Source organism: Lampetra fluviatilis, chromosome 27 (genome assembly GCF_964198595.1).
Source record: "Lampetra fluviatilis chromosome 27, kcLamFluv1.1, whole genome shotgun sequence".
Classification (NCBI taxonomy): Eukaryota; Metazoa; Chordata; class Hyperoartia; order Petromyzontiformes; family Petromyzontidae; genus Lampetra; species Lampetra fluviatilis.
The window spans coordinates 10,163,436-10,175,214 of record NC_136301.1 but is presented as its reverse complement, the minus strand read 5'-3'; positions in this window follow the sequence as shown (position 1 = coordinate 10,175,214).

The window sequence follows — 11,779 nt, the reverse complement described above, 5'->3', positions numbered from 1 at the left end:
CGTCATTCGCGATAGCCAGGTCGCTTCTGTAAAGAAACAGCTATGTAGCTCTGTGGGCCTTACCTGGTCAAATAAAGACAACAATAGTTGTACTTTCAAGCCCACTGAGCTATTCGCTTATTTCTGCACAACCGACATAGGCACAAATGATAGCTCAACGAAGTGGTGTATCATTGCGTGGAAATCTCGACTCACGCGACCACGGTGAGAGAGAGACACGCAAATTCCAAATACTGCAGCAGCAGCAGGCACCGTCGGGATCGAACCCACGACCTCCTGCATACCAGGCGAGGTAGTTAACATCTCCTCGCCACCGTGATGATAATGAGAGAGAGAGACATCGCAAACTCCAAATTTACAGTAGGCGTCAGGGTCGGGATCGAATCCACGACCTCCTGTATACCAGGCGAGGGAGTTAACATCTCCTAGCCACCGTGATGATGAGAGAGAGAGACACGCAGACTCCAAATATACAGCAGCAGGCGTCAGGGTCGGGATCGAACCCACGACCTCCTGTATACCAGGCGAGGGAGTTAACATCTCCTCGCCACCGTGATGATAATGAGAGAGAGAGACATCGCAAACTCCAAATTTACAGTAGGCGTCAGGGTCGGGATCGAATCCACGACCTCCTGTATACCAGGCGAGGGAGTTAACATCTCCTAGCCACCGTGATGATGAGAGAGAGAGACACGCAGACTCCAAATATACAGCAGCAGGCGTCAGGGTCGGGATCGAACCCACGACCTCCTGTATACCAGGCGAGGGAGTTAACATCTCCTCGCCACCGTGATGATGATGATGAGAGAGAGACACGCAGACTCCAAATATACAGCAACAGGCGTCAGGGTCGGGATCGAACCCACGACCTCCTGCACACCAGGCGAGGGAGTTAACATCTCCTAGCCACCGTGATGATGATGAGAGAGAGAGAGACACGCAAACTCCAAATACACAGCAGCAGGCGTCATGGTCGAGATAGAACCCACGACCTCCTGCAGACCAGGCGAGGGAGTTAACATCTCCCAGCCACCGTGGCACCCCAACGCCAGGGATCACCCGCGTTGGAATTGCCGGTCACGGCTGACGTCACTGGCGCGTGACATCCTCAACCGGCCATGGGCCGCTCATTCAATCGCCTTCGGCAACACACCGGCAGCCAGCGTGGTTCAATTTCAAGTTCATTTATTAGGTGTAGCCCTGTGAGCCATTCGGCTCTTGAATCGGGTGCAACCGCAACAAACAGAAAACAAAAACATGAACAAGAAAACATCTTAAAGTGACTATGTGCAAACAGAAAATCCAAGAAAAGACAGCAAACTATTGCAGGTGAAGTATGGTCGAACGGAATGAGAATGTTTTATTGACACTCGAGGAGGAATCCGATGGGTTTTGAAAGCCCCTTCTCACGGCAGTGGAGTGATCAAGGCCGATGACGATATAGCCTCCTGTGGGATTTACATCCAAGTTGCAGAGGTGTGGACTCGAGTCATGTGACTTGGACTCGAGTCAGACTCGAGTCATGAATTTGATGACTTCAGACTCGACTCGACAAAATGTACAAAGACTTGCAACTCGACTTGGACTTTAACATCAATGACTCGTGACTTCACTTGGACTTGCGCCTTTTGACTCGAGAAGACTTGCTACTTCCCATGAAAACTGGGGGAAAAAATGTTCACACGGCCGCGCCGCTCTCAGTTTATCTGCATCTGTGAAAAAAATGTGCACCACCTGTATGCATGCAGAGAGCACGCGCGCTGCCTGCACGACATCCAATCACTGTAGTCCCACGTTGTTTTGATTGGACAGCATCTAAGCAGGCACATTGCAAGACAACCAATGAAGCGCAACAAGCAACAACGCGCCAGTTGGCAAAATGATACCGAAGATAGTTTCGTTTGGCTATAAAAATTACGATGTAGTCGACAAAAAACGAGTTGCAATTTGCAAAACATGCGGGTCGAAGATTACAGACGGTGCTGCCACAACGTCTAACTTTGTTCGACACCTGAAGTTGCACAAAGAAAGGTAAGTTTTGAACGAATGCTAAGCACCTTATCGGATGTACCGTAACTTACTAGCTGCTGCATATTTACTGTATCAACGAGACAGTAAACGCACGTCTCCCTTGCTGGTTAATGCTTACAAAAATAGGGATTTTTGAACCCCGATTATATGAGGTACATGAGTGTAGCACACTCAGATGGAAAACCTCTTCAACATCATGTCAACGTCCGTTTTAAAGTATCATTTCTACCTTGCTGCTAGACGGATAAACACAAATGTATATCTCAGTCTCTCCAACACACATGAGACAAAAACAGGCCTTCCAGTTTTACTCTTTCAATCGTTCAGTTTCAGAGTGGCTGGTGTGCTGCCTCATTGAGGTCGTTTATGTAATTTTGGTTAATCACAACTAAGCTGAACTGTCGCTGAAGACATAAACTATCACAATTAAACAATGAATGAGGCAGCAGTAGACCTGCAATTGCTGTGTGATGCAGCAAGGCACCATGGAATCTGGTGTGCAGGAGAGAGTGAACTATAAAGCAGGGGTTCCCAAACTTTACCATGACAAGGCCCCCCATATACCAGTAGATTCCAGCCAAGGCCCCCCTGACATGGGCCGTGCCACACTCTTTTTTCTGTGCACCTCCTTTCACAACTCGATGGAGTTGGTGCATCCCTAAACCCATCCAAGTACAACAGGAAACATAGTAAGACATATACACTGTAAAGAGGAAAATGATGACACAGTCACAGAAGATCCACCATTAGCCTTCCCTTTTCATATCATGCCCAAACAGCAGGCAGCGCATGGACATAGCGTGGTACCATAGTCTAGGTCTGTGAGGCAGCGCACCACTGGGATATATACAGTATATAATAAAATAAAAACGATTATAGTAGTAATGTTCAGAGATGCAATAGATTATTATAGTGCAGTTCTTAACTAATGGGGATATTGTTTAGCTTATTTTTGGTTTAATTTGGTTTATTTTACTTATTTAATTTATTCAATTATTTTGTTTTGCTATACTTTTCATGCCAACTTGCCATGGCCCCCCTAGCACCCCCTCGCGGCACCCAGGGGTCCCTGTCCCCACTTTGAAAACCACTGCTATAAAGGATATGACTTCAGTTTCTTGAGGGAAAGGGCTTTCTTATGAGTTTTGAAGCAGTGAAAATATTCTTAATATTGCATACACTGAAACTGAAATGTATTATCGTATACCGTAGTGTACAATAGACAATGAATATTAACACAACAACATTGATATGAGTAAAGAGTAGTTTCAAATACAACATGTGTGGCTATAAGGGATTTTCTGACATCTGTTTCATATTCTTTTCTGTTACAGGTATGAAGAATACCAGATGAACAAAAGCATCGTAGATGAACCACAACAGCCTTCAATCTCACAATTCCTGGACACTCGTGTAGGGCGTTACAGCATGAGCCACCCACAGCAGAAGGCCATCTCCAATGCGATACTGTCTGACTTGATTATTGATTGCAATTTTCCTCTATCTATTGTGGAAAATGAGAGCTTTCGTCACTTTCTGGCTGTGCTGGACAGCAAGTATACCCCAGTCTGTCGCCGAACGCTGACCACAAAAACAGAGAGCCTTGCTGAGGAGAGACGTTCAAAGTTAAAAACTCAATTGAGCAACACTGACCATGTTTCAGTCACTGTGGACATTTGGTCTGATTGAAAGATGAGGGGATTCCTTGGTGTCACTGTGCACTGGATGGAGAGAGATGCAGAGAGGGTACAGCTAAAGACAAATCTCTTGGCCTGCAACCGCTTCAAAGGCTCTCACACAGCGGAGCGCATCTGTGACCAATTTGAGGCAATATGTGATGAATACAACATCAAAGCTAAATTGGACTATATCATTAGTGACAATGCTGCTAACATGCGCAAGGCATTTACGGTATGCTTCCCCAGCGAACAGGAGGAAGATGATGATGCTGGAGATAATCTTGATGATCCTGAGCTATGGCATGACTTAACCCTAGAAGACCAGCAAACCGTCGATGCTGCTATGGCAAAGAAACATCGCCTGCAGTGTTTTGCACACACATTGCAGCTGGTGGTGGGAGACGGTTTGAAATAAACAAAAGCGGCATGTCCTTCTCTCTCCAAGTTATCAAAACTTAGCTCCCTGCTCCACACAAGCACAACGTTTAAAGACATATTCGATGGTGAATTTGGGGAGCACAGAGGCATCCCTGCTGCAGTGAGCACGAGGTGGAATTCTACACTGCGGCAGGTGAAAGCAGTCCTTCATTGTGATCAGCAAAAGCTCTGCGCAGTTCTTGAGAAGGCCGGGCATAAAGAACTGTCATTCACACTACGAGAGTGGAATCTGCTGAAGGAGTTGGTGGACATCTTGAAACCGTTCGGAGAAGCAACTGATTTGACACGGGGAGAAAGTCATTACAATCAGTGCAGTTGTTCCATCCGTCTTGTCCCTCAATCACCATCTTGAGAAGCTGAAGCCTCAAGTTCGTTTTCTGAGCGGCCTGGTCAGAGGTCTGCAGGCATCCCTGGAAAAAAGATTTCTTGGGATCTTCATTAATGTGAAAATGGCCCAGTCTCAAGAAGGGATCACTGCCCCCTTTTCAGACACAGTCTACCTGAAAGCAGCTGCCTTGGATCCAGCCTTTTGTCTGCTGTGGATTGAGCCCCATGTGCTGGTCAACCGTGACATCAAGGCAGAGGTGGCACAACGAGTTAAAGGTAAATCTTATTGACTTGCAATGCAACTTAAATGCAACGTAAAATAATTTGATCTTAATCTGATCTAGGATCTAATGTGATATTAATCTGACTTTAACAATAATAACAATGTTCAGTCTTGCACAGTATCATCAACATCAGTAATGGTAATAAGAGCTCTTTTGTTTCTGCTGTTGTGACACGTTTTTTTAGAATTGATCATGAAAGATGCTGCAGAGACGGAGCAACCTGTGCCTGTGCCAGTGCCTGCTGAAGAAGAACTAGAGGACATGGAAGGAGAAGGGCTGTTTGCTGCATACCATAAGAGGCAGAAAAGGGATGTTGGGACCCCACCAGCAGTACAGCTAAGTCACTACATTGACATGGCAGAAGGACAGAATGCCCTTTTGTTCTGGGCACTGAACAGTAAGACTCTTCCTTCACTCTTTCAAGTAGCCATCCGAGTCTTGGCAGTGCCTGCTTCTAGTGCTCCAGTGGAGCGAGTTTTCAGCCATGGTGGCATCATTCTGCGTCCCCATCGTGCACAAATGACTGACAGACTTTTGGCCAATTTGATCTTTTGCAAATGCAATGCAGTGTAGGGGCCTCCCTCCACCTGTCCACAGCACGCATGCGCACACACACTCACTCTCTGCTCATCACCTGTCCACACAGCTCTCTCTCTCATACACACCAGTCTCTATGGAGGCATTCCAATTATATTATCAGGTTGGTCCAGTTTTTCAGAAGTGATAATTTTGAGGAGTGAGGATTTTATTGATGACATGTTTAAAAAAGTTTAGGCTAAAAGAACCCATGTCTATTTGAAAGTTAAACTGTTTTGCAATATGAGGTCAATGCAATACAGGACTGAAGCTGCTGTGCATTGTTCTAGTGCAATATGCTGTTGAAATAAGAGCATTTTTTGTGAAAATTAAATTTTCTGTTTTTTACTGTGTTTGATTAATGTCATTGTATAAAAAGAGGTTTAAATAAATACAAATCTTACAGACATACATGATTTGTATGAATTTTATTTCTGTGGTAAGAGGACTTGAAATGACTCGAAACTAAAATGGTAGGACTTTGGACTCGACTTGAGACTTGCAGGCTTTGACTTCTGACTCGACTTGGGACTTGCCTCATCTTTGACTCGACTTGACTCGGGACTCGAGAGCAAAGACTTGAGACTTACTTGTGACTTGCATAACAATGACTTTGTCCCACCTCTGCCAAGTTGTATATATAAAAATAACACCACCTTGATCTCAATCATCAGAAACACCATCATCAACCATTGTTACCGTTATCATCATCAACCGAGACGAAGATTGCCCCGTATAGCCCTAAGAGATTGTAGGGGCAAGTGCTGTTAGCGAACACCTATGAAGGCGGGCATGGTACTCGAGGGGGTGGGTGGCGAGCACCACACCCGGCCGCCTTTGTCTCCCTCGTAGCGATGTCTACACACCGTACCAGGTACTCATTTGAGGCTGAGTCGACCTAGGGGAGTCGGCCGCAATCATCACTATCATCACCATTAGGATCACCATCACCACAATCACTATCCTCACCATCACCATTATAAGGGGCCGTCCATAAATGACGTCACGCACCTAGGGGGGGGGTCAGACATTTGTGACCATGTGTGACGAGGGAGGGGGGGTTTGAGAAATGTGACGACACATCAAAATGCGCAACTTTAAATAAATATAGACAACACGTTCTACTTCATTAAATAGACTTTTAAATAAATGTTTTCTCCTACAACATCAGAGTGCAGCGCCACATTAAATACGCACTATAATGACAATAGTTTAAATCTATTTGAAGCATGTTTTATTTGGGGGAGGGGGGGCAGAGCTTTGTGACGCCGTGTGACGAAGGGGGGGGGGGGGTCAAAAATTGTCCAAAATCGCGTGACGTCATTTATGGACGGCCCCTAACCACCAACACCATCACCACCATCATCACTATCGCCACCTTCACCTTTATCACAACCATCATCACCAGCACAATCAATCATCACCATTATGCCCATCCTCACCACCATCATCACCATCACTGCCATCATCACTATCTTCACCACCATCACCATCATGGCCACTCTTACCACCATCATCACCCTCACCATCACTGCCATCATCACTATTTTTCACCACCATCACCATGATGGCCACCCTTACCACCATCATCACCCTCACCATTATGGCCATCCTTACCACCATCATCACCCTCCCCATCACCACCATCATCACTATCTTCACCACCATCACCACCATGGCCACCCTTACCACCATCATCACCATCACCGCGACCATCACCACCATTCACCACCATCACAATTGTGACCATCCTCACCACCATCATCACCCTCACCGCCATCATCACTATCTTCGACACCATCACCATCATGGCCACTCTTACCACCATCATCACCCTCACCATCACTGCCATCATCACTATGTTTCACCACCATCACCATTATGGCCACCCTTACCACCATCATCACCCTCACCATCACCGCCATCATCACTATTATGGCCACCCTTACCACCATCATCACCCTCCCCATCACCACCATCATCACTATCTTCACCACCATCACCATTATGGCCACCCTTACCACCATCATCACCCTCCCCATCACCATTATGGCCATCCTCACCACCATCATTACCCTCCCCATCACAACCATCCTCACCACCATCATCACCCTCACCATCACAACCATCATCACTATTTTTCACCACCATCACCATTATGGCCACACTTACCACCATCATCACCCTCACCATCACCACCATCACTATTATGGCCACCCTTACCACCATCATCACCACCCCCCCATCACCATTATGGCCATCCTCACCACCATCATCACCCTTACCATCACAACCATCATCACCACCATTCACCACCACCACAATTGTGACCATCCTCTCCACCACCAACACGGTCACCCCCCCCCCCACACACAATCCACACACGCGTGGGGAAACCCGCTCTTTGCTCGCCATCTTTATTGGAGTCAAGGTAACCATTCTGCCCGCACACTTTTTTTGTCTTTGCCAGAAAAAATATATTTATAAATCAAATAATAATACGAATGACGAGTCGAGGTATAAAATACATCATCTCAAGCTCACACCGTCCCTCCTCAAACAAGGCACAGTGGTGGTGAGGTGGAGAAGGGGAGGGAGAGGGGAGAAGGGGAGGCAGGAGGAGAAGGTTGAGGGAGGAGGTGGAGGAGGAGGAGGAGGTAGAGGAGGAGGAGGAGGGAGAGGGCTGAGGTCAATGTTTTGAGGTCAAGGGGTCATCAAGGTGCGGGTTGTAGCCACACCTCCCCCAGTTGTCCCCCTCCCTTCGTGATCTCAAGTGTGTGTGTGTCTACACCTGTGTGTGTGTCTACAACTGTGGATGTGCACAGCTTTGTGAAACAGCACTTTCCACAAAAGTCTGTCGAGGCTATAAGGGGGAGCTTTGCATTTGTACACACAAGTGTGTTTACAGAGTGCGCATGTGTGCACTGGTGCATGTGTGTGTGCACAAGTGTGTACATCCACAAATGTGTGTGTGTGTGACCTCGTACACGAGTATACGTGAGGACACAGAGGTACAGTCCAACGCCTGGCAGTCACGTGTGCCCGCTTAACCAACAACAGTCGCGCCAACAACGCCACAACCGAAATAAAGTTACCAACGTGCCGGCAATAGCCGGAGCGGCCCCGGTTTAGCCGGAACAAAAACATAAATTGTAAAAAAATATGAAATAAAACATTCCGGAATTTGTTCCCGGTTTCAAATGTCGTGACCTCGTACTCGGCAGAGGGGCGTGGTCACAGGAGTAGTGGGTGGGGCTAGTGAGAGAGTGGGAGGGGCTAGTGAGTGAGTGGGAGGGGCTAGTGAGTGAGTGGGTGGGGCTAGTGAGAGAGTGGGAGGGGCTAGTGAGAGAGTGGGAGGGGCTAGTGAGAGAGTGGGAGGGGCTAGTGAGAGAGTGGGAGGGGCTAGTGAGAGAGTGGGTGGGGCTAGTGAGAGAGTGGGAGGGGCTAGTGAGAGAGTGGGAGGGGCTAGTGAGAGAGTGGGTGGGGCTAGTGAGAGAGTGGGTGGGGCTAGTGAGAGAGTGTGAGGGGCTAGTGAGAGAGTGAGTGGGGCTAGTGAGAGAGTGGGAGGGGCTAGTGAGAGAGTGGGAGGGGCTAGTGAGAGAGTGGGTGGGGCTAGTGAGAGAGTGGGAGGGGCTAGAGAGTGGGTGGGATACTCCAGCACGAGGTATTATCTATAGAACGCGACGCAACAAATCAGATCTCGAGAAAAAATAATTAAATCAAATACAGAGGTAAACATGTAAATAATAATTAATTAATCAATTAATAAACCATCGTAGTCATCACCAACATCATCATCATCACCATGTACAGCCCTTGCTCAATACGCTGCTGAGTGAAGGCCTTCCCATGCCTCGTCAGCCGTGGAAATCGGTCGACCATATACCTCCCCATGTAAGTGTACGGGCGATATCAAATGGGTACAACCAGCAGTTAGGTGATCGTCAGGGTCCCGTGCAGTGCGGTAACATGTGGGGGGACACCCACCATCTCTTTCTGCCCAGAGGTACTGGCTAAACAGCATGGAAAAGAATGAATAGATTTAGTGGGGTTTCCCCCGCAAAACAAACATAGTTTAATAATAATAAGGGGTTTCCCCTTTTTTCTGGGAACAAAACTGAAACCTTTTTACGAGGATTCATGTCTGCATTAACCACAAACAATACTTGCAGTCAAAATGCACAAAAAAACCACACTATGATAATATATTGGCATTGTCCTTGAAGCTGATTGGTCCACACCAACGGACGGCTTTCTTTTGAGCCTCGTCCCAATTGGTGCTCGACCAGAGGACGCCAAAAGGCGTCCACATCTCAAAGACAATGCACTATCAGAGTAATGAGGGCTCGGGGTGAGCATCTACATCATTGCCAGTACCAAATAATAAAGGAAAAAACCCCTATTATTATATTTTGGTACAGGCAAAGGAGGTCCCATTATGTAAAAATAGTTTCATTTTCGTTTTTTTTTGCGATGTGTTCACCCCTTTCCTAAACTCTGCACTCCGATCGTATGTTTGTATTGTTTGTTGCTGTAACGTTCTGAGATGCTACAACTGGACGTTTGTGAAACGGAGCTTCAAAGCTCATCGGATTTCTACCACGATAACTAAAGATGCTGATCCTGAGAATGTAGACCTAATATTCAAGTGTGCCTGGTTGGTTTGTTTTCCTTCGCGGCCAAATTGTCAGAATTATTTTGTGCAACTGAGAACTCGTATTCTTGGTTCTTTCGGTCAAGTCGCGGAGAAGGGAAACAGTAAAATAATAAAATATTAAACAATTAAATTATCACGACGTGATTGCTTGTGCTGCAGTCGAAACGTCGTGAGAATTTGTATTGTCTTCTTGGTTCTTTCGGTAAAGTCACGTAGAAGGGAAGTAATACAATAATAAAAATAAAACATAATAACATAATTCTCACGACGTTTCGGCCACAACGCAAGCAGCCGTCCTCAGGTGAAGACCAGCTATCTCCCCGACAGACCTGGTCTTCACCTGAGGACGGCTGCTTGCGTTGTGGCCGAAAGGTCGTGAGAATAATTGTATTATGTTTTATTTTTATTATTTTATTGCTTCCCTTCTACGTGACTTTACCGAAAGAACCAAGAAGATGAATGCCTGCAGTCACGAAAGTTTTAAATCGAAATTTGTATTGTGTTATATTTTTATCATTTTATTGTTTCCCTTCTACGCGACTTTACCGAAAGAACCACGAATATGAATCCCTGCAGTCGCGAGAAAGCTTTAAATCGAAATTGAGAACTCATCGCCAGAGTTCAGAGCCCACAATCAAAATTCCTTCTCCTCGCTCCTCGCGATGACGATCCACTTCGTTGGGCGATCATTTGTGGCCATGGCGCTTTTGAAAAAGAAGCTACATCGCTCAGTGGGCCTTAAACTAAAACTATGTTTTATTTGACCCAGGTAAAGCCCACTCGGCTATATAGCTGGTTTGTTTCTCTTTCCAGAAGCGACCTAGCCATCACGAATGACAGCTCAACGGAGTGGCTAAAACATCGCGTGGAAATCTATCGCAGGCAAATAATCAAAATGCATGTTGATTCGAAATGTGACTGATTGTGTTGTGGTTATTGCAAACATGATGCCTTGTATAAAGGTGTCAGTTTTTGTACCAGTTGAAAGGGTAAAAACCTATTACTATATTTTGCCACTGGTAAAGGAGGTCTCATAGTGTAAATGCTTACCCCGAGCTCTCAATACTCTGATAGTGTGCTGTCTTTGAGTTGTACGCCTTTTGGCGTCATCTGGTCCAACACCAATGGAGACTAAGCTCTAAGAAAAGCTGTCTCGAGTGTGGACCAATCAACTTCAAGGACAGTGCATATCATTATCATCATCAAAGTTGTTTCTTTTTGTTTGCATTTTGACTGCTTGTGTTGTGGTTATTGCAAACATGATGCCTCGTATAAAGGTGTCAGTTTTTTTATACCAGTTGAAAGGGTAAAAACCTATTACTATGTGGAAGGGAAGCCAGAAGACCGAGAAAAAAATCCAACCACGAGGAGAGAGAAAATGCAACCTCCAAGTATACAGAGTGAACCCACAACCTCCTGTATACCAGGCGAGGTAGTTAACATCTCGCCACCATGGCGCCTTTACTCGGTAAGATAAAACATAGTTTAGTTTTATTTGTACGTATTTTAAGTGATCTGTTTACCTTTTTCTATACTTTGAACTCCTATAGTGTTGTTGTATTGTTTGTTCTTGTAACGTTCTGACCTGCCCCGACTGGGCATCAGTGAAAACGAGCTTTATAGCTCATCGGATTTCTCCCAGGATAAATAAAAATTCCGTTTCTGAGAGCGCTTGAACATCACTCGCGAGCCGAATGAGTATCACAAGCAGCAGCAGCAGCAGCAGCAATCATCGCCAACCTCTTACAGCGAAAACCTGGCAGCACTCTCCTGAAGGCGAGTCTTGA